Here is a 24,990-nt window from a genome sequence, read left to right as displayed (position 1 = left end):
AGGGCAGTATTTTTCTAGTACTCAAAGTCATGACAGCTTTCTATGTGAAGACAGATACACTGACTTTGACTATAGAAAGGTTAATGAGGTTGTTAAACAGATATTTTTTCCTGTATCATGAAATATTTTTGATAATTTATGTTCTGAGAAGAGTATAATTTCTAAACTCTCGACTGTGACCTTGGCTCCCATTCACTCTGCTTTTCGCCAACCATTTATTTTCTTCTGCATTTCAAATTTCAGACATGGTAGGAGCCAAACGAGTGACAGAGTTGGGAAGTCCACTGGTAGGCACCTTGAGTGGAGCTTTATCAAAATTAAAGGGACATAATGTATCTAGGCTTTGTTCTCAGAAAACTCTGTTTTTCCCCCCCTGAATATCCTGTTCTTAGAAAAAAAGTGTCATCACTCAGTGAGGGTGTAAAGCTTACAGGATTTGGTTTGTCATCCTCCTACCTAAAAACAGTTCATATTATTTAAAAATTTAAAATGTATTTTAGTCTCCTAAATATGCCACACCTTGGGAAGGCACTTTGATAGAATGCGAAGTCGGTCCATAAGAAAGTCAGAATTATAACGCATCTAACAAAGTACTGGCATTTTAAACCATTTTTGTATGTTTGAATATTGAATTACAATTATTAGATGCACTCAGGTAAAATAGAAGAATAAGAATAGTCACAGAAACAAAAAAATATGACCACCCATGTTCCAAAGAAAACAGTATTTGGTTTCCTTTTCCAATGGTGAAAAAAAAAATAGGACTACTTTGGCCACTAAATAAAAGGAGACAATTCATTTCAGCTTCATTTTCTCTCATTCTGCATATTAATATTTTGATTTCCCAGATAATATCTAGGCATAAAATTTATGTTTACAATTTTTCATATTGATGAAATATATTCCACATGGCCTATTATACCAGTAAGGACTAAGCAAATGCTCTTCAGCTCTCCTTTAAAGGAATGATAAGCCACACTTATTTGGATGATTTTCTCTACTGCGGCTAGAAAGAAAACAGTATTGGGACTGAGGCTGCATTGTTAACTACACAAATGACCTTCTAATTGTAAAGACCTCGTGGCTCAACAGGGATATCACTTCTACAATCATATCCCAGTAATTTATTCTCCATTCCCTACAGAGCTAGCTTGAGGTCAATGTCATTGTGTGAGAGACAGCGTGTCTCTTGTGACAGCTACAGTAAACTGTCATTTTCTCTTATTCTTTACTTCTTCCTCCTCCTACCTTGCTAATTTGTTCTAAAAGAAATTTCACATCAGACATGGACAAGTGCTGATGATTTTTATCTCCTGCAAATTGTCCTCCCTGGAGACAATTAACCAACAATTATAAGACGAGTTTCCACAAGGTCAGAGAAATGGCCTCTTAGTTCCAACCTTCTGAAACCCAGACCATGGAACTCCAGAGATGCAGAGACAATAGCTTCTAAGAAATTACGGAAGAGAAATTGATGGGAAATTAGATTACTTTTCTGCCTTCTTGACTGTTGTTGACTCATCATTAAGACAAAGGTTTGAAACAAATGGCGCCAGCATCTTTAATTCTAATAGATAAGTAATAAAAAGCCATGGTTAGGTTTGTCAGGCTATCAAGGAGATTGGACCAAAGTGGTCAAATTTACCTAGTTGTAGTTTTCTTCCTATTGGTCTGCAACTTTTGGAAATTTAGAAAAGTTTCTTTAGTTCTAAATTTCAGTTTTCTCACTGAAAATAAAAAGAAATTATATGTTAATAAAAATTTATGCAATGCAATGTCTATTCAATTTCATTTCAATTATTCTGTTAATTTGTATTTATTAATTAATATTTATATAGTTTTAAATTTTATATTATCTTTGTTTTAGGCCACACTTGGAGTTTCTCATAGCTTACTTCCAACTCTGTGCTCAGGAATCACTCCTGGTAGCACTGAGTGAAAGCATATTTAATGACAGGAATTGAAACCTGGTCTGCTGCATGAAACACAAGCACCTTGCTTGCTATACTATTTCTTCTTATTGAACACTTTTACAAAGCTTAAAGGTTAATGGGTAGCTGCAGGTTGCCTCTCATTTATGATCTAAACAATGACATTCTTAACGCCAGTACAGAAATTTACTCCTTCTGTGTGACTTCTGTTCTCCCTAGCAGTCTACAATATGCTAATAAGCATTTTGGTACCCAGAACTGATGCAAACCTTATCTGAGAAAGTCCTAATCTACAGCAATCATCACTGGGAATCATGAGAGCATCTCCCTAGTCTACTCTATGTCTGTCTCAATCAAAAAATTTTCGTTTAACAGAGAATTCATCAAGTTGTTCACATAACCCTTATCTTTTCGCAGCTTTACATATTTCACTTTTTGCTTAATAATTTTTGTCTGGTGTTGGCTCTGCATTGTCTGGCTTCCTACTACATATCTATTCTACGTATCTCCATTAAAAGCCAGCTCTTTCTTATCCAGAAATCACAGCTTCATACTTGCTTTCTATCCATGATTCGTGTTGCTTCTTTCTTTACACATGTTTTTTCATTCTTCCTTTTTTACTTTCCAAATATTTTTCTTCTTTTTCTATTTTTTTTATCACACCCAGAGATGCACAGAGATTACTCATGGCTCTGCACTCAGGAATTACTCTTAGCAGTTATCAGGGGACCATGTGGGATGTTGGGAATCAAACCCGGGTCAGTTGCATGCAAGGTAAATGCCCTATCTGTTGTGCTATTGGTCCAGCCCCGTTTCCAAATATTTTTCAAGTTTTAACTATCTATTTCCGTTTTCAGTTCTAAGACCTTTCAGTATTTTACTTCAGTTGATTATTCTCTAAATTGAAGTTGGCAAACTTTTTTTTAACTATAAAGGGGTAGATAAACAACTATTTTAGACTCTAAGGGATGTATAATTTCTGTGACAACTGTTCAAGTCCATTGTAGTGCCAAAGAAATCATAAACACTATGTAAATTAATGGATGTGTTTGTTTAAACCAAACTGTTTTTACAAAGGCAATTTTTGAGATACTTGGTGCAAAATGCTTTATATAGCATTTATTATCAGTAACACGGTACTCTGTTATTTATTGAGTTCAATACAGAAGTAATGAATCTGAAACTAGAACGTTAAATTTTATGAGGATAGGGACTGTCTCATAAACCTATTATATAGCTTATATTATTTGTCACAGCACTAAACATCTAGATTTTAGTTATTAGAGATTTCCTTGGTGAGTAGTTGGTTAATTGTAATTCATTGGCTTCAATAATTACATCTCTAAAATGACAACATGGATTATGGTTTCTTCTACATTTGATCAGATTGAAATAAAAAACTGAAACCCTCTTTACTATTATTATTATCATATTTATATTATTTATTATTAATTATATATTTATATTTATAAATATATAATTATATATTAATTATATTATTATTACTATTGTTGAACTTTTTTATGTATTTGGTTATTGGTTTATTTTTGGACCATACCTGGCTGTGATCAGGTCTTACTCCATTCTCTGTGCTCAGGGAATAGTCCTGCTCACCTGGGGAATTGAACTTGATTGGCTATATGCAAGGCATGTGTGTCCTACCTGCTGTACTATGTCTCTGACCCTTACTGTTAAAGTTTTTGAAGGTTAATATGTTCTCAAGATTCATCCAAACTGTACTGTAAGCCAATGTTTCATTTAAAACCAAATGACATTTTGTTGTATGCATGTCACCTTTGCTTAGGCTATCGCCTTTGGGTATTATAAATAATACAGCATTGAACACATGTATAAAGTATTTTCTCAATACTCTACTTTGAGCTATTTGGAGTTTATCTACAGATGTGTAAATACTTGATTATATGATAATTCTACCTTAAGTTTTTTTTTTATTAACTATTTCTTTATCATATCAGTTGTATCATTTTACATTCCCATCAAAAGAAGAAAATGTCTGAATTCTCTACATTCTTCCCAATACTTATTTTATTTTTTAAAATTTATTTTGATGTGACCCTTTCCTATTATGGCAAGGTAGTATCTCATAGTTTTTATTATCTTAATAATTACATTGAAAATCTTTTCATATGCTTATTGGGTTTTCATATACATTGTTTATATATTTCTGTATATGTTTATGTGTCCAACTTCATTTGTACATGTGACTCCTCATTATTACCTGCACTTCAGGTTGCAAATACTATTCCCTATTGAATTATGTTGATATCTTTAATGAAAATTATTGCTAATGTAAATGTTTATTTTAGGATTGTCTTTCTATTCCATGTGCCTATATATTTGCTAATCGCAAGTTTTAATCACTGTAAGTTTCTAATTAGTTTTGAAGTCAGGAAGTGTAATTCTTGCAAGTTTGTTCTTTTTCTCAATACTAATTCTTCCAGAACATTGGCTGTCCTTCAATTTATTTAGATTATTTTAATTTTATTCAGAAATTGTTATTGTTGGTAATATAACTTCACTGATTTCAGAGTTGGGCAGATTGCTCTCCACAGACCAATCTGTGAAGACCAGTGATGGGAAAAAAATGTTCTCAGCATTTTTCAAATAAGGAAACAAAAGCACAGATGTCAATCATTTGCAAACTTATTGAAATGGACACTATAAGCTCAAGTAAAATCCAACTCATTGTTTCTGTCTCCAAAGATCCTTTATTAATGACTGAATTTTCCATGACTGCAGCATGTAAGTAAGGCATATTAGAAGTCATAATTGTGCTCGCTGGATGCTATATGTTATAAAGCATTTTGCTTCTCAGTCTCACCTTAGGGATAATAAGCACTCTGAGTTATTGGAAGTGCATCTGCCATAGCTGAGCTGATTCTTACCTGTCCTGCCAGGAAATCCCTAGAAGCCTGGTTCACATAGGGTAAGCTAGGGAAGATGTTAGGGTTCAGGAATCTGAAATGAATACTTGCGTGAAAATCATATGTAACATCGCCTATTTCCCTGACCGTTGAACGTATGCATTATCCCTGCTATTAAGTTGGACTGTATATTTTTCTTTATGTTCTTTTTCAACTTCTTAATTTGTCTGAATTTTAATACACATTGGCTTCCACTCTTATCTGAAGACACTGTTAGCATTCTCCAGATAATATATAGTCTCCCTCAGAGAAAAGCTTCCCTTAATTTTCCTGACAATACAATATTTTGTTGCTAGAACTTCCAAATGTGATTGCCCTGTAACTGCTACAAATAATCATAACATATACATTCTCATAACAATTAATAAATAGGATGAAATTAAAAAGAGACATGATCCATTTTAGTGAATCAGCTGGGGCAAAAGTGTACATCTATAACCACCAGAAATAAGACCTACTCAAAACTGGTGCTAAGTTATGACACAATGAGGGTCAGACTTTATTATTGCTGTAAATTACTAGATGTATAGTAATTTAAAATTGACACTATATTGAAAACATGTATCAGAGTGTAACCATGAATATCTAATTCTACTGCTGCTCCAGGGTCAATCAAATAAGAGGCGTGATGATAGTTGAAAAAGAGCTTTATTGCAAGTCAGTAGGTTGAAGATGGAAGATTCATATCCTTAAAGCAACCATACTATTTGCAAGGTCACAGAAAGGGGGTTTATGGAAAAGAGAGCAGAGAAACACATTTTTAGACCTGTTCCAGATCAGTGGGTGTCATGATGTTTAATAAAATTCCCTCATCAGCTAGTACTTTGAAACTCTTATTTGCAAATGCAAACTAAGAAAAGATTAGGCTTTTGAAGAAAGATAAAGAAAGCTGCCCTTATATTTAGGCTTTCTGGGGCAAAAATACCTGCCCTTCTCTAAATCTGATTTTTTACCCTGTTTCACCAACAGGTTGACACTGAAAATTAAGTATCTTTTCTTTTAGATGTGTAAAAATAGACAAGTACTCTTGATCATCCATTTATTTTTGTCATGTGGCACCTTCACTCCACCTCATTCTCACTCTCTAAGTATCTATGAACTCAATGCCATATGTAAGAGATCTAGGATGGGATATAAGGACAGAAACTTAAAGAGAACAGGTAACTTTCCATAGATTTTTGATAGTTAAAATCTAGTTTAAATCCTGCAATTTCTTCCCCATCTGGGCTACCACCTGAAAGACTGGGTTTGGGTGACCTCCTCCTGATTCTTTGCTAGCCACTATACATAATAATATACACTTTGGAATACTATTTGGTTGGAATCTACCCTCTATATGACTCTTGGTTTCCCATTTCCCTTTGCTGTATTCTAATTCTGGTTCATGACTTCCATTTATGGTTTTTTACTTCCTGCTTATAGCTTTGTCTCTAGACCCCTTGGAATGGTATTTTCCTATGTTACTCCTTTCATCTGTTTAAAATCAGTGCTTTCTAGCAGAGCCCATATTTAATCACTCATCTTTTCATAATTTATTCTTCCTTTTTAAAAATAATTATAACTTAAACTCAGATTAGCCTGCTCTGATGAATCACTCTGGTGAACACCATTCATTCAGCAATGATACTATAAACCTATGTATTTTCTCATGTTACTTTTTATGTTTATCATTTCTTGTCATTTTTACTGGCATGAAGACTAGGATGGTCTAACTCCCTTTACCTCCTCCTCCTCACCAATCCAAAGTCTACTATAAATTATTTATCTATAAATGTTCACAAAGTAGTTGACAAATTTCAAGTTAAAACAGTGAATTGCAGTACTCTCTGAACATGAGCTTAATAGATTTTTTCCAAAAGTGATCTCTTATGTTAACACTAAAGCTTTGTTAGCAACAGAAATCGCTCTACTCTTATTTTAATGCCCCAGTGAGAAAAAGATATAGTGTTTCTGTAACCAAGAAAAAATAAGAAAGGAGAAAAGTTCTAATATCTGAGACTGTACAGTGAATGTTTTCCCCAATGTTTCTAAAAGAACCCAAGTCACCAATTCCAGCAATCCTGGAGCATCCCAGCTTCTAAATATTGAAAAGCAATCATTTCAAATATTTTAGAAACGTTATTCTGATTTTAAAAAGAGAGAGGAGAAGATAGAATCATTTGCTAAAGAAATTTTCTTATATACTTTGTTTCATATTTTTGAATTACCGTTATAAATTATAATGCACATAAAATATGCCACACAAGATAGAATAATTTTAATGGGTCATATTTACTAGAACTCTAGAGATCTTTATTAATATATGCAAAAAAGTAGCACCTTCTGAAATATCATGAACTATGGAATTTCATTTATGTACTTACTACTGGCTAGGCATCAGCATCAATAAGACGCAGGGTTTCAGGAGTGATTGCTACTTCTTTTGGGGGGAGTGGCAGAGGTGGGAAGGGTGATGGTGGATGGATTGTTGAGAGAACACCAGGGATTACTCTGTACAGCATTCAGAAATTACTCCTGGCTGTGCTGAGGGAACCATGTGGGATGCTTGATAGAACCCAGGTTGGCTACTTGTAAGGAAAATGCCCCATCCGCTGTACTATTTCCCTGTTCCCAAGTGACTGCTACTTTTTAAGAAAAAACTATTTTTAAATATTTGAATCATCCTGTTTGAAAGTTTTTATTTTTATTGTTGTTTATCTATCTGTCTGTGACCAGACCCTGTGGTGCTTATAGGTTACTCATGGCTGTGCACTCATGAATCACCTCTGGAGGTGCTGGCAGTGGATATGGGATACCCGGGATCCATCCTTGATCTGCCACATACAAGGTAAGTGCCTCACCCACTGTAGTATCTCTTCAGATCTGAAAAAAAATGAAAAATAAACAAAAACACTAAAAACTAATGCAAAAGAATTGGTAAATTACATCTGAATAATAGAGTCAACAGCACATCAAAAAAAATAATACGTTGGTGTACTGTTTAGACAACACTATTGAATAATGATAATGAATTAAATGGAAACATGCAGAGCAACTTTATTTACTTACATAACATTTCTGAGAATGATAGGTGGTGAATAGAGATATTAAGGAATTTAAGCACCTATCTCCCATGAAGAAAATATAAATATTTAATATCTAAAATTTGTACACCAGAAAGTTGTAGGTGAATGCTAAAAATATGGAGTAATTACCAGAATAAATTTTATGAGTTGAAAGTAGATGCCTCCTGAAAATGGCTTTAGGAAGAAATGAAAAGGAAAATACTTGATATGTTTTATTGTTTAATCAGACTTGTCTAATGCTTCATTTTTTGCTACAAATAAACATTAAATTTTTAAAACTGGAAGTGAGCAGGGAATTTATCTTTGAAGCACACCAGCAGTAAGAGACTAGGCAACAAATTAGGATCTAACAAATGAGAACTAGCAGATTATTGGCAGTGAAGTAGAAAAATGCCCAAGGGAATATGATGACATCAAAATCAAAGCAAGATACAAGGATTCCAAAAATTAAAGTATGAGGACTTATATAAAATAGTGTTAATTTTTTTTGTTTGTTTGTTTGGGGGCCATACCTGGTGGTGCTCAGACTTATTCCTGTCTCTGTTGTGTTCAGAGATTAGTTTTGCTGAGCTCAGGAAATCAAAAGGGTCTCTGAGGATTGAACATCAGTCTGCCACATGCAAGGCAGGTACCCTACCCACTATATTATCTCTCCAGTGGCAATAGTGTTGAATTTTTAAGTAAAGACAATTGTGGTCCTTGAATTGAACATGAAAAAAATATTTTACTGACATGGCATAATCACCTGTAGGTTAAATTTTTCAAAAAATGAAATTAAGAAAGATATACTAAGGAATGTTATAATAAATATAGAAAACTGAGCACTTTCACTATAAGGGAAACAGAAGTGTGATAATAGATGTATTAGTCCATACAGTCAATGGGGCACAAGTCCCCTAATTTAGTACATACTGAGTAAGGTCTTATTTTATTGCATCTAACCTGGGTGTTAGCTCTGACCTTTAACAATAGAAGAAGATCGTATTAGAAAAAAACTTTCTAATTTCTCATGACCTAAAAGTCAAAATTAAGTGTAAATTTAGCATGGAATATTAGAGAAGTTAGAAATAAACTGGCATTTCCCTAAGAGGTAGAATTAATAACAGGAGAAAAATATTTTAGTCATGATTTGGATTCAGTATTTTTACAATTTTATAGACAAAAGAGTATAAAAGTTGTCACTCTTAATGCCTTTGTGACCCTGAACAAATGAAATGCTGTTATCTAAACCTCCTTACCTTGTATATGGCAGATAAATATGGTGGACCTGCAGTTCAATAAATTGTTTTATCTAAGTGAATAGCATAATGAGGGTTCACATAAATTTTTTTCAGTGTCAGTCTTCTCATTCCCTGGGTATACCGAGTGTCATCTCCACAAAAGTTGAGCTCCCTACCATCAGGGGTGCTGATAAAAGATATCCAAGAATAGAGTAGGTAGTTAAAATAGTTGGACACAATTTTAACACCCTACTGTTCTGAGCCTTCAGCTGTCATCATTTCTCTAATAAAGTGACCCCAGATAATGTTTCAAAGTAGATTCTAAAATTTATTTTAGAGGAAGTGAGAAATTGGCTGTTGTTACCTGTTTTATGAATTTGTAGATAAAATGAAAGATTCAGAGATTTGAAGAAACCAACATTAGAACAAATCAACATCACTGAATGATTCTGAATGGATACTAAGAAGAAAGACTTTCAGTAAGAGGTCATATCTTTGTATGATTAAAATTTGTCTTTTCAAAAGCTGACTTTTCCAAAACTAATAAAGAACTATTCATTATTTAAAAAAATCATAATTGGGGGGTTGGAGAGATAGTACAGGGGTGAAGGTGCATGCGTCACAATCAGCCTATCCAAGTTCAGTTGCAGGCACCACACGGTCCTCCAAGCTTTTCTGGGGGAGACATAGAGTACCACCCACAATATGGACGTTACCCTCAGGCCTCCAGAGCACTGTCAGGTAGCCCAGATAATCCCTAGAACTGCAGAATCTAATCAGCATAGAATTTTCAGCACTTTACACTAGTCTATTGGCCTAGTTAGTCAAGAACTGTCTAGAGAAACCCCAGAGTCTTCTGAGCACTGAATAGGCAATTCCCCGAGGTAGATAAATAAAATAAATAACTTGTAACTAAATTTTACTAAATTTACTAAATAATACTCTTCTAAACCACATTTTGTATGTAGATAGGCCTATGTGTTTTCAAGAATAAAAGCATTATAAGAAGGATATTAGCAAGACATTTTTATCTCCACAGAGGAAAGAAAGGAAAATAGGCTACCAGATGAAGACAATCCTGAGTAAATGCAACATGCCTACAGAAAATGATGTCTGACTTACTCTGCATTGCTCCAAGAATAGGCATGCGTTTTGATAGATAACTTATCAATAATCAATTTGATGACTTAAGTTTCTTAGATTTTATTTTCAAACTAGAGGAGCTCATGGTATGACTCCATTCCTGTCAGAGTTACTACTTTAGAGAAAATTTAAAAAAAATGCCTCTTTCAATTCATGGAGGACAGTTAGATGACAACTAATGCTGGTTGTTTGGTTTTGTACCACCACGTTATCAAACTACTTGACTACGATGTGGATTGCCTATCATAATTTGTTTTCCTTTCTATAAAGATATTACATTTATTTGAAGAACATATGTACAGAGTCAATTTCCTTTTCAGAAAGTTTTATTTTCCTTTTAATTCTTTCTGACTTCCCTAATCTTTTACTTTTTATCAGGGAGGCACTATTTGTTACATGTCATTGGTAAATTCAATTCTTTTTAAGCTTAAAATTAATAAGAGAGAATTTTGCTTTAGCTTCTGATTAAAATTCTCTCAAAGATTCATGCATGAGCTTAGGCTAACCAAATCCTTTCTAAATCAACTTAGAAAACAAATAGATTTGGAAATATTTCTAATGAAACTTTTACTCCCTATTTGAAACTAAAATGCTTCCAATAATGGGAGCTTATTACCACTGGGGAACAATCTAAGTTTTATAAAATATTATCTAAATTTCAGCCTAGCTTTTTATTCCTATGAATATTATTCTTTATTTGATTAGTATATCAATCTCCAGTTATTTTAGGACAGGAATATCACTAACATCTAGTTTGGTCAAAGAAGAGAAGACACGCATTTGTAAAGATTCTGTTGATCTTACCATTGAAAAATAGTTAGACCTTATTGACCAAAAACGTTTCAGAAAGAAATAAACTCCCAGACATTTATTTTATTTTGTATCGTTGCCAACAATATGAAAAATTGTTCAGGGTTGATCTGTTTTTAGCAAAATAATACTTTTAGTTGGTATATAATCAAGAGAAAGGTATCTTTTATATTGTATATCTATATTGTTTTTATTAATTTATCAGGGGCATATTTTTAAAAATTATGTAAATGGTTTCTATTATGACTTTATTGTAATATTTCTTTTGTATTGTCTACCTGAAGTTGGTCATTATGTTGGTGCATTCAGATAACTGACTTCTTATATGACGTGTAGTCCACACTGCTTGAAACTGGGTTGAGCGTGTATCTTGATTTAACCAATAGAATATGGTGAAAATAGTATTTGTTTGTCTGAGGCTAAGCCTGAAAAGGGATGGAATCTGTTGCTTCAGCGTTCTTTGTAGTTCACTACTACATCATGGAAAGCACAGGTACTTGAAAATCCATAGGGAGAACCTGATTTTCTGTTTGACCAGACACTGATTGCCACTCAGGTGTCATGTAGTGAACAATCACACAGAGTTGAACTCACAGTTGATTTTAGACCTAGCAACATCATGGGGATCAGAGGGGCTGCTCAAGTGAGAATCGTTAGCAATACAATCATAAGAAGAGTGTTTTTAGATTCTATAGTGAGGTAATATACAGTAGGTAATCTAAACATTATATATATATATATATATATATATATATATATATATATGAAGTTCTCTACCTTCCAGTCATCAAGTTAGTTCTTGGAATCTTATCTAGGTTTGTGAATATATATAGGGAAAAACAAAAACTCTCCCAACATGTAAAATAGATTTGATAGTACTCTGATAACTGTTGGACCAGTCCCCAAAATTTTCTCCTTGGATTTTACTAATATTTTCCCTATGTTCTTCACATTTTTCAAAATTACTTATGATAATAGGAAGGGCATTAAATAGTAGCATTGACTAAGCACAAAATTATACACATTATAATATGTAGTTTAAGGAGTCTACAACTTCCTTGATGATTTATATGTATATTTATAAAATGTAATGAAACATGTTTTCATACACTCAATTGCATCATCCAGGATAAATAAATCAGCCAATAAGATGCTCACAACCAGCCTAAAATCCTTGGTCTGAATAAGTGGATGACTCTAGAAGCCAGGAACCAAGCAAAGTGAGCTGAAGCTGTGATTCCATCACTGATTGCTCTGGGCCTCCGGGAGGGTCATTTAACCTTGCCTGTCTTCAGATTTCTTATCACCAAAAAGGAAATTAAAACTGGAATTCATTCTCCTGGGTGGTGGCCTAAGAGCCAGAGTGCATCTTATCATCCTATTTATAATTGTAGACTCACAGAATTTTAGAGTTGGATGGATATTTAGCCACCACCATATTAATCCCATCATTTCACAGATATTGGCACTGGGACTCAGCAAGGTAAACCACCTTGTTCAAGGTCAAGTCAGTTGGTACTTGAGTGTTTGCCTGAGAGTTTACCATGCCATACCACAGACCTATTCTCCTTTTATCCTTTTACATTTTCTTCTTTTTGTCCATCAAAATACCTGAGTTTAGCTAAAATACTATTTTGGAATGGGGGATCAACCTGTCATAAATACAAATATGTACTAATAATTCACAGATACTATAGCCATTGATGACAGATTTGGTGTTTGCCTAAGGGAGAAAATCAAACTTCTATTTGCCTTCTATCTCTAGATTTGGTGAGGATCAGGAAATTCCTTAAGTTAGCAAATTATTTTTAGGGTTTGAAGAAACATGAGTATACACTGCTTATGTTCATTTTCCTAGGATTATTCTGCCCCCTCTAGAGACCTGCCTCTTAAAATGTCAGGAGGGGAGGAGGTTGTAGAAAAATCTTAGAAAAGACTGTTGCATCACCCCACCACCACCACCACACCTGCCCCCACCACTATCTTCCCCAACTCTGCAGGATCACGTGAACTTGTGCCACTTAGGGAACCTGGGAGTCTAACTAATCCACTTAGGCCCTGGACACCACCAGGTATGGCTCCCAAACAAACAAAAATATGGTGGAAAAATGATGGGAATCTAAACTTGAAACAAAGCATGGCAAGGTGTTTTCACCAGTTCATTAAATTCACACAATCCTATAACAAAACATTATGAGTAATGTGCATTGATTTCTGTGGTCACATCTTGACTCCTATGCAGCCCCTAACTTGATTTTATCTGAGGACTCAAGTAGGCACAAATGGGTGCTTGTCAATAGCTGGAATTTGGGTTCCACAGCTTGGAGAATGGGCACACCTCATGCAATCTGAACTTCCAAAGATACTCCTTTTTCTATTTCCTTTAGAAAAAAAGCCATCACCAACTCCATTTCAGGAACACTTTAAGAAGATGAAAATCAGTGCTTCCCTGTGAGCTACTGGCTTTGTGTATGGTTTGCAAAGGCTTTCTCTATAATGTATGGAATGAACTGTATCAAGTTTTTTTTCCTTGCTGCTATAATTTTTATATCTCATTTTACCTCTGTAATTAAGACAGGTCTGGTAGGTATTTAAATTAGCCCAGCTTTCATCTCTATCACACATTCATTTCAAAACTTTTATGAATATTTAATAGAGGTTTTATAATTCATGGTGATATGATGAACAGCCTTTTGGCCGTTAAGTCAATTGACAGAAAAAAAAAATCTCTCTCTTCAGGCAGAAATAATAACGATTCTATTTCTGTTCCTAGATTGGTGATTACACAGTCACCTGTTTTCACATTAAACTTTGATGATAAATTACTCAGCAACCATGATAATATCAGAAGTTTTACTGGCCAGAACAAATTGCCAGTAATTGCTCGCAAGATAAAGAGAAAGCTCTGCCTCCCCCTCCCCCTGTCCTTCCCACAGGGGGTTCTGGCGGTGACCCCACAATCCAACTGGCTTCAGTTTCTTTCATGTGTTCTTTCCTTTTTCTTTTCCTTTTTTTTTGTTTCCTTTCAAACCCTGATCTGTCTACCTAGCAAGAATATTTTAATATTCCACTTCTCTGGCTACATACTTGGCACAAGCATACAGAACACAGACTGTATAAAAACAGTTAACTTTGAGATGAATTGTAGTTCAAACAGGTTCATATTCTACCCAATTCCCCACAGGACATGCACACATACATTAAATCTATCTGTGCATATATTTGGGGAAATTCGTCAGATTAAAGTACACATCAAGTGTTTCTACTTCCAAAAGAGGCTTTATTTCATTTAAATTTATCAAACCTTTAGAAAAAGAGTGTGATGTTAATACCTAAATATGTATCAGAGAATGATAAAAATCTATTCTTGGCCTCAGATTCAGGTTGCTGGGGCACCCTACCTTCGGGATTTATCTCAGTGCCAAACTGCAACCATAAATGGTTAGAAATAGAGGATTTCACTCCATCCTCCAAGGCTCCTCTAAGAGTCTACAAGGCTAGAAGGAGGCTTCCCTAAAGCATCTTGGGGAACTGGACCATCCCGGCAGGCTTTTATGTGCCCCATAATGGGGTCACAGACTCCACTCTCTCCCTGGGGAGGTAATTCTGCTGCCTAATAGCTTCTACTCCAACAAACTTTTTTCCCTGATATGCAGACAACTCCTCTCTGCTCATTTCCTTCTCAGTAATGCCCCTTTTACTAGCTTGCAAATTCCTCTTTGGGGGTTTACAGCCCAGAGGCAGAGACTGTGATACCACAGTGCCTTAGCTGCAGTTTCACAGAGCCTCACACACTACATTCTTCTAATTTCATCTCGTATTTTAGCAGCTTTCATCCCCTCAAACGGTTTTGTGGCTATGATTTTGGTCCAATTTGTTCAAATATATTACTTGAATGAATGATAAATTGAGTCTATAAACAGCAATGTACTAATGATTATTCTAGGAGATACTCAAAAAGTTTCCACATTCACAATGAACACACACACCAGGCATACACACAGGACATTAAAATATTCAATACCCAAGGTTATAAAATCTAAAGACATTTGAGGGCTCTGGTTTTATACAAGGGAAACCTGGATATCCCATCCCCTGCTCCCACTCCTTCCAAACTGAATTTCTCAGTGAGATCTCAGAAATATGCCTTTGCAGGGGGCAAAGTTGGCAAACTACATAATGGATCCAAATCCTGAATTTTATCAATGCAAATCTGCTTCCATAAAAAGGCATTAAACCTGGGCATATTTGGGTTGAGTATTATTCAGACTCTTGAATAAAAAAAATTAAAAATAAAAAGTAAAGCAGAGGATTCTGTGTATCCCACCTCCCCCTTCCTCTGGACAGAGCCCTCACAGAGGGATGTGAAGAGTCAAATGTTATCTGAATTTCAGATGAGGCCATTTTGGAAATGATACCCTGGAGCTCCCTGAGGAGGGAGGGTGCTATTCACTATCAACATTTCCACACATTCCATTCCCTTTCCCTTCAAAGGAAACCTCAGTGCTGAGCTACCAAAGTGGCATCGTACAAACAGAAACCCATAAACATCAACTGCCTCTGTTGTATAGCTTTTGATGTGTGAACAGTGTGTCATTGTGATGCTGGAAGAAGCCCAGCTCCCTCCTTCTTTATTGTGGGCTGCAGGGCCTAATAGGCATAAAATAACTGCCAACTGGGCCATGTGCATTTTAGTGCTTTTAGATGCTGAATAATTTAAATAATTTTATTCCAGTGAGGTGGGGCAGGCTGAAAAAAAGCAAATGTTTACAGGGAGGGAGTGATGAATAGGTGAATTTTGAGTAGGTGGCCACCCTGTCACCATCTTGTCCAGGTACATATGTACACACACAAGTACACAGACACACACATATGTACACATGCACTTGCACACACATTCAGCCTTTCAGACAGAGACAGAGAACTAAGGAAATGAGAGCAGAATTTTTTGTCATCGTGTCTTTGCTTTCAATATATATGCACTATACACTTTAACACAGCCATCCTTTTTTTCTACAAATCCCATACAAAACATACTGCATATTTTTATATGTCTATATAATTGAAATGAGAAGCTCAAGAAAACTGACATTTTGATTTTAAATATAAGTTGCAATATATGGAGAGAAGTTCATGTGAGATCATTTTATTCTAAGCAAATCCAAAGACTTAGAATAAAGTTTCCAGTTGTGGCTGAGTGTTGTGACAACTAGTGGATCATGTTCCTAAGTGCCTGCAATTACTATTATACTTTCAATTTTGCTTTGGGCTTGGACCTTTCTGAGAGAATATTTATAAAGTTGTGTTTATGAATGCCTAAAGAGAGGCAGACAGGTTCACAGCTGTGATGGATCATAATCCATGCCTCTACCACATTGAATCTATCCAGAGCACAAGCTGCTCTGCCTAAAGCCAGGGAGGAAGACATTGGGATCCTTAGCAACTAATGGCGTTTTATAAAGATCCAGATGCAAATGAACTAGCAGCATCTATATCAGATGTTTCATTGATAAAAAATATGAATAACTGTCTTACCTTTGGACACCCTAAGGATTGATCACAATTATAGGCATTATAGTTGTTAGAAAATCTGTAGCCTATTGAATTTATTATAAATTGCAACCCCCCATGAAACATTTCTTTTGTATGCTATCCCTTGAAGCATCATTCTGTACTTTGGAAAACAAGAACCTGGACAATATTAGAATTAAGGCATATGAACCCACAGATTTTGACTTAAATAAGATGGAAAGAATGCTACATAAGTGCCTACAGTCTGGATGTAATACTAGAAAGGGATCTTCACACACACAAGAATTACAGAGTTCCTATAGCTAGGGAATACCTTCCCCACACTACAATTAAGGGTACTTAAGTCTCACTGAAGGTCCCCTGACTGCCAAGAGACCAACATTCAGGCTCTGACTCCAGAGCTGACCACACGGTCTCAGATGCTGCATACACGTTATCTACCATGAAGGATGTAACATCAGAGTTTGCATTGGATTCTAAATTCAGACTCTGTGGGTCGCCAACATTAACAGCTGGAGAGAAGAACTGAGTCATTATTCAGATGTACAGTTGCTTTATATAGAGGCAAAATAGACTGTGGCTCCATGGCAGCATTTAAAGGGCTCTGGGGAGGACCCCTACTATTTCCCCAATGAGCTACACCGCCTGCTTGTTAGTGCCTGAATTCTTTTACAGGGAACAACACCTTACATTTTACAAATACAGAGGAGGCTTAAAATAAAATCTCCCAGAGAGTTGTAGTATGCCATCTGAAATACATACCTAAATTAGATTGCTGCCTTCCTGGGAGTAAGTTTGATCAGAGAAGAGAAAAACATGAGAAAATGTGGACTCGTTGACATTTTCTGCTGAAGGCAAAGATTTGAGCACAAGAAATATATATATATATATACATATTTATACACATATATACATACATAAGATATATATGTGTGTATGCATATAGAGGGAGATTTGAACTTACCATTTTTCTTTGTCTATTATGTTCTGTTTATTTGATGATATAAAAATGGACATCTAAGTGCTGAGTGATACAGGGAGGCCAAACTCTTCCTTTTGTCCCCAGTTCCTATAGAGAATAATTTCTGTGTGCCAGTATATTTAGCAACTTCATTGAAAATGCCTCTTGTTTACTTGGGACATCTTTTCCGGAGTAATGTCTCCTACATATAGCTTTGAAAGAAAATTCAAAATTGAGAGACATGATAACTTCAGAAAAAATATTAATGATGTCACTAATCTCCCACCATCCTGCACATAGCAGTGACTAGCTGAAATAAATTTAGAAAACAGATGTAAGTATTAAAAGAATATGCTGGCATAGTCTTCAAACAGAGCTAGGAAAACAAAGGAAAATAACCATAGGCCCAGCACAGCAAGGATGCATGAGATCGTACTGATAAGATGCTCCCTGCAGAGGAAATAACTACATTTGATAAACCAAAAAGAAATCAGAGCAGAGTCAGAAAAAGCAAAAGGGCTTAAATAAATTGGAGGGATTGCGGTCAGACATAAGAAAGAACTTATTGACTAATAGGGATCAAATATTGATCTAGGGAGGTGAGTAATCCATTGCCTAGGGATATTCTAAAACATAAATATGTCTGTTCAATTTCCTAATTGCACAACAGAATGATTCTTTTCTTCCTCAGAGACATAAAAGAAAAAAAGTCAAATTAAATAACCATTTTGTTTTTTAACTATTTAACACATAATTAGTGTTATTTTCTTAATGCACTAGTCATGTTAAAGCAATATTTGTGGCATTTTCAGATGATCTCTTAATACTACATATTTTCCATACATTAGTAGTCATAACATGGAAAATAATTACTGTTAGCCACACAGCTAATAAATAACATTGCAGGATATTAACAAATTACAAAATTCAACTACTACTATTACACTGAATTGTTTAAAAATATCAAGGCTTAAGTTGACAATGTGTTTTCTTAAAGAGAATATATTGTACTGGAGGGGAAAGGCTACATGCTTCTTACACTTGAACAGCTTTCATATCTGACCATCCATCCAATCATGTGGATTTCCTTCCTTCCTAACTAGAGTCAATGCTTCTCACTCTTCCCTTCACTAACTTCACATAGGATGCATCACTATCATCTCTCATGTAGAATACTAGAAAAATTGACTACTTTGGTCTTTCTTTCTTGTTTCCCTGAAATTCCATTTCTCACAGATGCTAGAAAACAGTATAAAATGCAAATAGACCAGACAATGCTTTCCTTAAAACTGTCTATACTTCAAATTGTCCCCAAAATGCTACTGAACATCAACACACTTCTTTGGGACTGCCTTTTATCTTCCAAGCATGGCTTTTTACTAAATCTTCCTGCAGCTAGCTCCCACATACCAGGTCAGCTTCCAGTTCCACTACTATGCACTCTCTCTCAGGATGAGGTGCTGCATTCAGCTACAATGACCCCTTGGAAAGGCCTTCCCTCCCAGTGTTCCGATTGCAGAAATATCCAAATTCGTCTTAGAACACTTTAAGCATGATGCTCTGGGGTAACTACTCTTGCTTTGTCTGGCTAGTCTATAAGCTTTTCAGAGACATTGATCTTGAGTAATTCATAAATAAATCTTTATCAGTTCTATAAGTTCTTAATAAATGTGTGTTGAATAATAAATCCATGGCAAAGATCTGCACTTCAAATTAGAACTTAATAAATGTTTACTAGTCAAACTAGTGTATTTATTAAACTATGTGGAATCTGTTTTTTATTAATTCAATTTAGACAATTTTTTTTTTCCTTTTTGAGTCATTAAACCATGTCAAACATTGAAACAAAGGCACTAGATCAATGAGGGAAGTGAGTAAAGACTACTATTTCCCGAACAGGAAACTATATTGTTGAATGTCCACCAGTTAATTCTGCACTGTTGATTTTTCCTCAAGAGCATATACATAAAGTTGCTTTTTGTTTAACAATAAAGAATTTTGGTCAGGAACCATTAACAAATGTGTTAAGTTCCTGTGACAACTGATTAATTTTAGTTTAAGGTTATGAATACAAAACAACTAGTGCTGGTATGTAACATGCATTTTAATGCTGTCACAGCAAAAGTAAAGGATGAGAAAGATAATTTAATTTGCTTTCTCAGAAAGGTCAGTTCTCCTGAGATAAAAATTGTCCCTTAGGGCACCAATGCCTTTCTCAGAGCGGTTCTTCTTCTGATGTTTCTCTGACTGCTCATGCTCCTTGGGGATGTGAACATTTAGATTTAAAGGCAATCAGACTGTTTGAAATAAAAGTCAGCTTGTGAGAAAACGCAGAGGATGTCCCATACATTCAAAATTTTTAAAATGTGTTTTTGCCTTTGATTTCATCACAATTTCAATACACTTTAAGTTACTTTAATGTGTGCACTTAAAGAAATAGGAAAGATATGGCCATTTAAATGCTGCATTTGCTAGTCTGTAAATGAAAAGACTCTTTTGAGGAGATGGAAGTTTCAATGAGAAAGATTGTACATTATTTGGTCAAAGTTTATCCCAAGTACTTATAAGTGAGATCTGATCTTTCAGCCAGATTGTTATCTTTCATAATAGCAGACCAAGCACTGAGTCTTCACAAACTTGTAACTCAATACGGATTTGGGGAATCAATGGATTAATAACTGACTCTAGACTTGGTGGTGAACATTTAGTGTACAGACCTTATGGCTTACCTAGGACACTAACTAGACTTTATAAATAATAAAGCATATATAAGTTTATAGGTGGAGTAGAAATTAAAAACACATATTAGCTTTAAGTTTCACCAAATTACACAAAAGCACAATTTTTGTGAGATGTAATCGATCAAGTTTTCTAAAAGTACTTATGTGCAAATTATAATTATGTATAACAGAGTAAGAAATTATATAATCCCTGGCATCAAAAAATCACAAATCTGTACTATTCTTTGCTAAATGCATAGCATAGAATGAATAACTAAAATATAAATGAAAGTCTAAAAATGGAGATAAGTAGAAAATTGAATTTGTTTGAAGACAATTTCTAAGAGGAGGGGAAATTTTGTTAATGAGAAATATGAGATATGAGTATTTCAGTATACTGCAAAACTTGCTAAAGGCAGATTTATATATGTATTTATGTATATATCCATATATATGCACACACATACATATATATTTACATAGAGAGGTGATATTCTAGAGAGAAATCTTTATTTTAAGAAGTTGCACAAAAGCTAAGCAAAAATGAAGGAGAGGGCTGGAGTGATAGTCTAGCAGGTAGGGACCTTGCCTTTCACTCAGCCGATCTGGGTTCGGTCCCTGGCATCCCATGTGGTCCCCCAGCACTGCCAGGAGTAATTACTGAATGCAGAGCCAGGAGTAACCTCTGAATACCACTGGGTGTGACTCAAAAACCCAAAAAACAAAAAATTAAAAACAAAAAAAAAAGAAATGCAGGAGAAACTGAGAATGTGGGGACATTTGTATCTACATATCTGTCACATGGAGATATAAATTAATAATCTTGCTTCCAGAAAGACACATCACATTTCTCGTATCTCAGAATAGTTTGCCTTAAGAGTAAAGCATCTATAAGACGTTGTGATATTATATAGTAAAAATTTTGTGGTCAATAGCACTGAGTTTGCATTATTAATTTTTGATTACTTATGAAACTGTATAGTATAACAAGCTCTTTAAAATTGGGACTTGATTTTTTTTTAATCTGAACAAGGAAGATAATAAACTTATGGTGCCATGTGAGAAATCACTCTTCTAATTAGAAGGTACTGTCCAAATATAAACTGTGTCTCCCTCTTTGAAGAATTGTTTGGAAAGTTAGCAAAGTATTAGTAAACAAGAGACTTAAGTTATCTTAAAACATTGTGGCCCAAGTTCATTATGATAAATATTTAAAAGTAGAATTATTCTGTCACTGTATCAACAATTGCTTTCAGATAATTCTAATTGTTAGGGATAAAGTATAAATACATTGAAGAGTAAACTAGAAGCTCATCCCCTGACAATCGAACCCAGATCTTAGCAAATAATAGATCTTCTGATAATGTTTCCTGAAAAGAATACATATGTATATATTTTTAAGTGAGTCATTAATCACTAAAATGAAATCCACCCTTTAATGCATAGTGCATAGTTATATCAACAATCCTAGTTTAATATGTACAGATATAAATGAAGACATTTAGGTTGAAACCTCTTTTTCTTTCTTCTGTGTCCTCAGAGCAATGATACGAATTTTTATGATTAAGTTGTGCATAAAAGGATAAAACCCATGATATTCATATAGAGCAAAATAACTGACACTTTTTATACCATATTGGCGTCCACTGCCAAACTATTTTAGCTTTGATGATGAAGATTTACCATGAAGAATAAACCATATTGGTTGCAGTTTTAATATCTGCAGTTAAGGTTGATCATAGCAATATAGTCAATAAACCAAAGTCCTACGTCAATAAACTTAGAAGAAAGGTGAGAGGAGAAAGGAAAATAGGTAAGTTTTTTTCATTTTTCATTTCATCATCCTGTTAATCGTCGATTGCCTCGAGCAGGCCCCAGTAACGTCTCTTTCATCCTAGCCCTGAGATTATATTCACGGCTCTTTAGGAGAATGAGACCCATCATTGTTACTGGTATTTGGCATATTTGGTAGGCCACAGGGAGTTTGCCAGACTCTGCCCTGTGGGCAGGCTACATTCGATAGCCTGCAAGTTTGTCCAAAGTAGGAATGAGACAATAAGATGTCATAAAAAAAAAAAAGTTTTGATAAGATGTTCCAGGATCTGGATTTTATAGTCTCTGAGTCTTGGCCGCTGATGGGATTACACGGCGCCAGGGGGCCAGGTGGTGGGTGTGACCCCCGCCTACTGGAATTTGGAGGAACTGGGTGGAAGATGCTCGACTCCAATTCGAGTAGGCTTGGAGGTCTCGGCCCCGGAACCCGCATGGCTTTGTCCCTGTGGCCAGTACCTTCATGTGTGCGGAGAGTGGTCTCAGAATGGTGGTGGCTGGTCCTGGAGGTCTTCGGCTGCCGGAGCCCCGGTCGGGGCGGGGAGGAAAGCTCGACCCGCTCCCCTCCAAGGGGTCCCGGCGAGGGACACCCAGGCGCGGGGGCAAAAGACTGCACTGTTCTCGTCCGGGATCTGGATTTTATAGTCTCTGAGTCTTGGCCGCTGATGGGATTACAGATAAGTAGAAAGTTGAATTTTCAAGACACATTAATCAATTTCAAAAAAGTTTCCAAAGCATATTTTTGTGTATATTCCATATTTTCTTCCACTTTTATGACTAAGTTTCTGATTCTACATCTCTATTTAGTCACAAAATCTGTTCAAAGTGGAATCTAATGGAAAATAACATTTTTACCAATAATCAATCAACATCTCAAAAGAGGAATTCAAGCTAGTTCTAATTCTATTTAATAAAATAAAGTTTGTAATGAAGAGCAAATATATAGCCCAAATAAACAAATCATTTCCTAAAATCCCATGAACTCTTCTAATATAAGTTCTTAGTAGCCAACAGAGAAATAAAATTGACCATGCTGTTTTCCTATAACTCACTAATTATTCCTACATGGACACTAAGGTATTTTAAATATTATCATCATGATAGAAGATAAAGAATAGAAATTACAAAATATGGGGGAATATCAAGCAGCAGATTATAACTATGACTACTTAATATAAAGTCCTACACAAATAAAAGTGCTCAAAACTAAAATTATTTATTGAAACACAAGATCAAGGCACTCATCATCTTGTTAATTTTTTTAGTACCACTAATCAAACCCACGTACTTTTGTCAGCAAGCTATATGGAAAAATATTATTATCTGGAGATATCCTTTGGTAAAGAAACTAAATACCACTATTGGTGTTACTTTCTAAAGTTAATATAACTTAAAGTTGTAAAGAATAATGATCAGTACAACTTCATGCATATAAATAAATGAGAATTATGGGAGTGAGACATAGAAAGTAGAAACAGACATATTTAAATAATGGATATGCACATTTTTCCCAATTATGAAGAATATATAATTTGTAATCTTTTAAATCCATTCGGTATTTATCATTTAATATCTTTCTCCCTATAAGGATCAATGTGATTTATAGTACTAATGATCGGCTAAGAATCAAGAGAAGTAAAAAATATGCCTCTGATGAGCCAGGGGTATAAGAATTTAGACACTTGGCTTAATCCAGAATGTGGCCGGTCCTGGATTAATCTCTGAAACTGTTTCTGGTCCCCTGATAACTTCTAAACTGATCCCTGAGCAAAGAGCTAGAGTTAGCCCTGATGTGGCAAAAGGAAAAAAAAAAAAGGTGAAAAAAAAGGAAAAAAAAAAGATAGATCTCCATTCCATACTGTGCTGTCCTTTGAATGTTAAGACATTCCTTATATTTTATGCCATTTTCTAATGGGTTATCTTTTCATCAAACATCTCTTGACACTGACAAGGCTATGGGCAGGTTTTTTTTTTTTATCTTGGTGTAAATAGTAATAATATATATATTTTCTTTATTACACTTTTCTGTCCACAATTTTGGAAACAACAAATCAAACGTCAAACAAATTTATTTCCTCGGGAATTAAGGGAAACAAGTTCTACACTTTGCTTTTGTTTTAGATGGAGTTCCTTTGTGAACTTGGACAGCAATTGTGTGGCACAGGTCAAGTATTTAACTCTTTCTCATTTGTCCAATCAAAAGGCCTGGTTCTAGTTGTAGAACCCTGTCTGTATGTATTCCCTGCCCTATTCATTCTGGGATTCTGAGTTCTGTTCCCAACACATTTCCACTGTAGCTTTCCAGTAAGGTGTCTTATTTCAGTCAGCTAATCAGACCCCTGCTGCAGCCTGGCTACACTAAGTAGACAATATCACTACTAAAAGGCTGAAAATCAGATGCCACGTCACACATGTGGTTTCAGAAGAGTGATTATAAGAGAGACAGCAGTCTCCCTGCCTGGTGACACTGTGATGGCTAGCCTCATGGCCATGTAGCCTAGAATCTCATTAGCCTCTTTCTTGACTGTAACATTGCATGTTAAGCATCTGTCTCCTCTGATTTCTGTTCCTAACTTTGGGTCTTTGGGGAAAATGCTTCTAATTTAAAGGTCTTGTCAAGACCCTAGTTTTCAACAAAGCCGCAGAAAGCCGAAAAGCTTTTTGCCTCTCTGCCCATCTTGACTACTAACAACCCGTATCTCCTCATCTAAAACTAAGCTTTATCATTGTCCAACAGATTTTATTTTCCATGTGTATTACTTTAGCTGATGATTTTAAACTTATCCTAGTTGAGACGTAATGCAGATATTTTATTTTTTTACTTCTATTTTTC

The sequence above is a fragment of the Sorex fumeus genome, unplaced genomic scaffold, assembly GCF_029834395.1.
Source record: "Sorex fumeus unplaced genomic scaffold, SorFum_2.1 ptg000128l, whole genome shotgun sequence".
NCBI classification, from domain to species: domain Eukaryota; kingdom Metazoa; phylum Chordata; class Mammalia; order Eulipotyphla; family Soricidae; genus Sorex; species Sorex fumeus.
The sequence above is the reverse complement of the archived record's forward strand: the minus strand, read 5'-3'. Positions refer to the sequence as shown.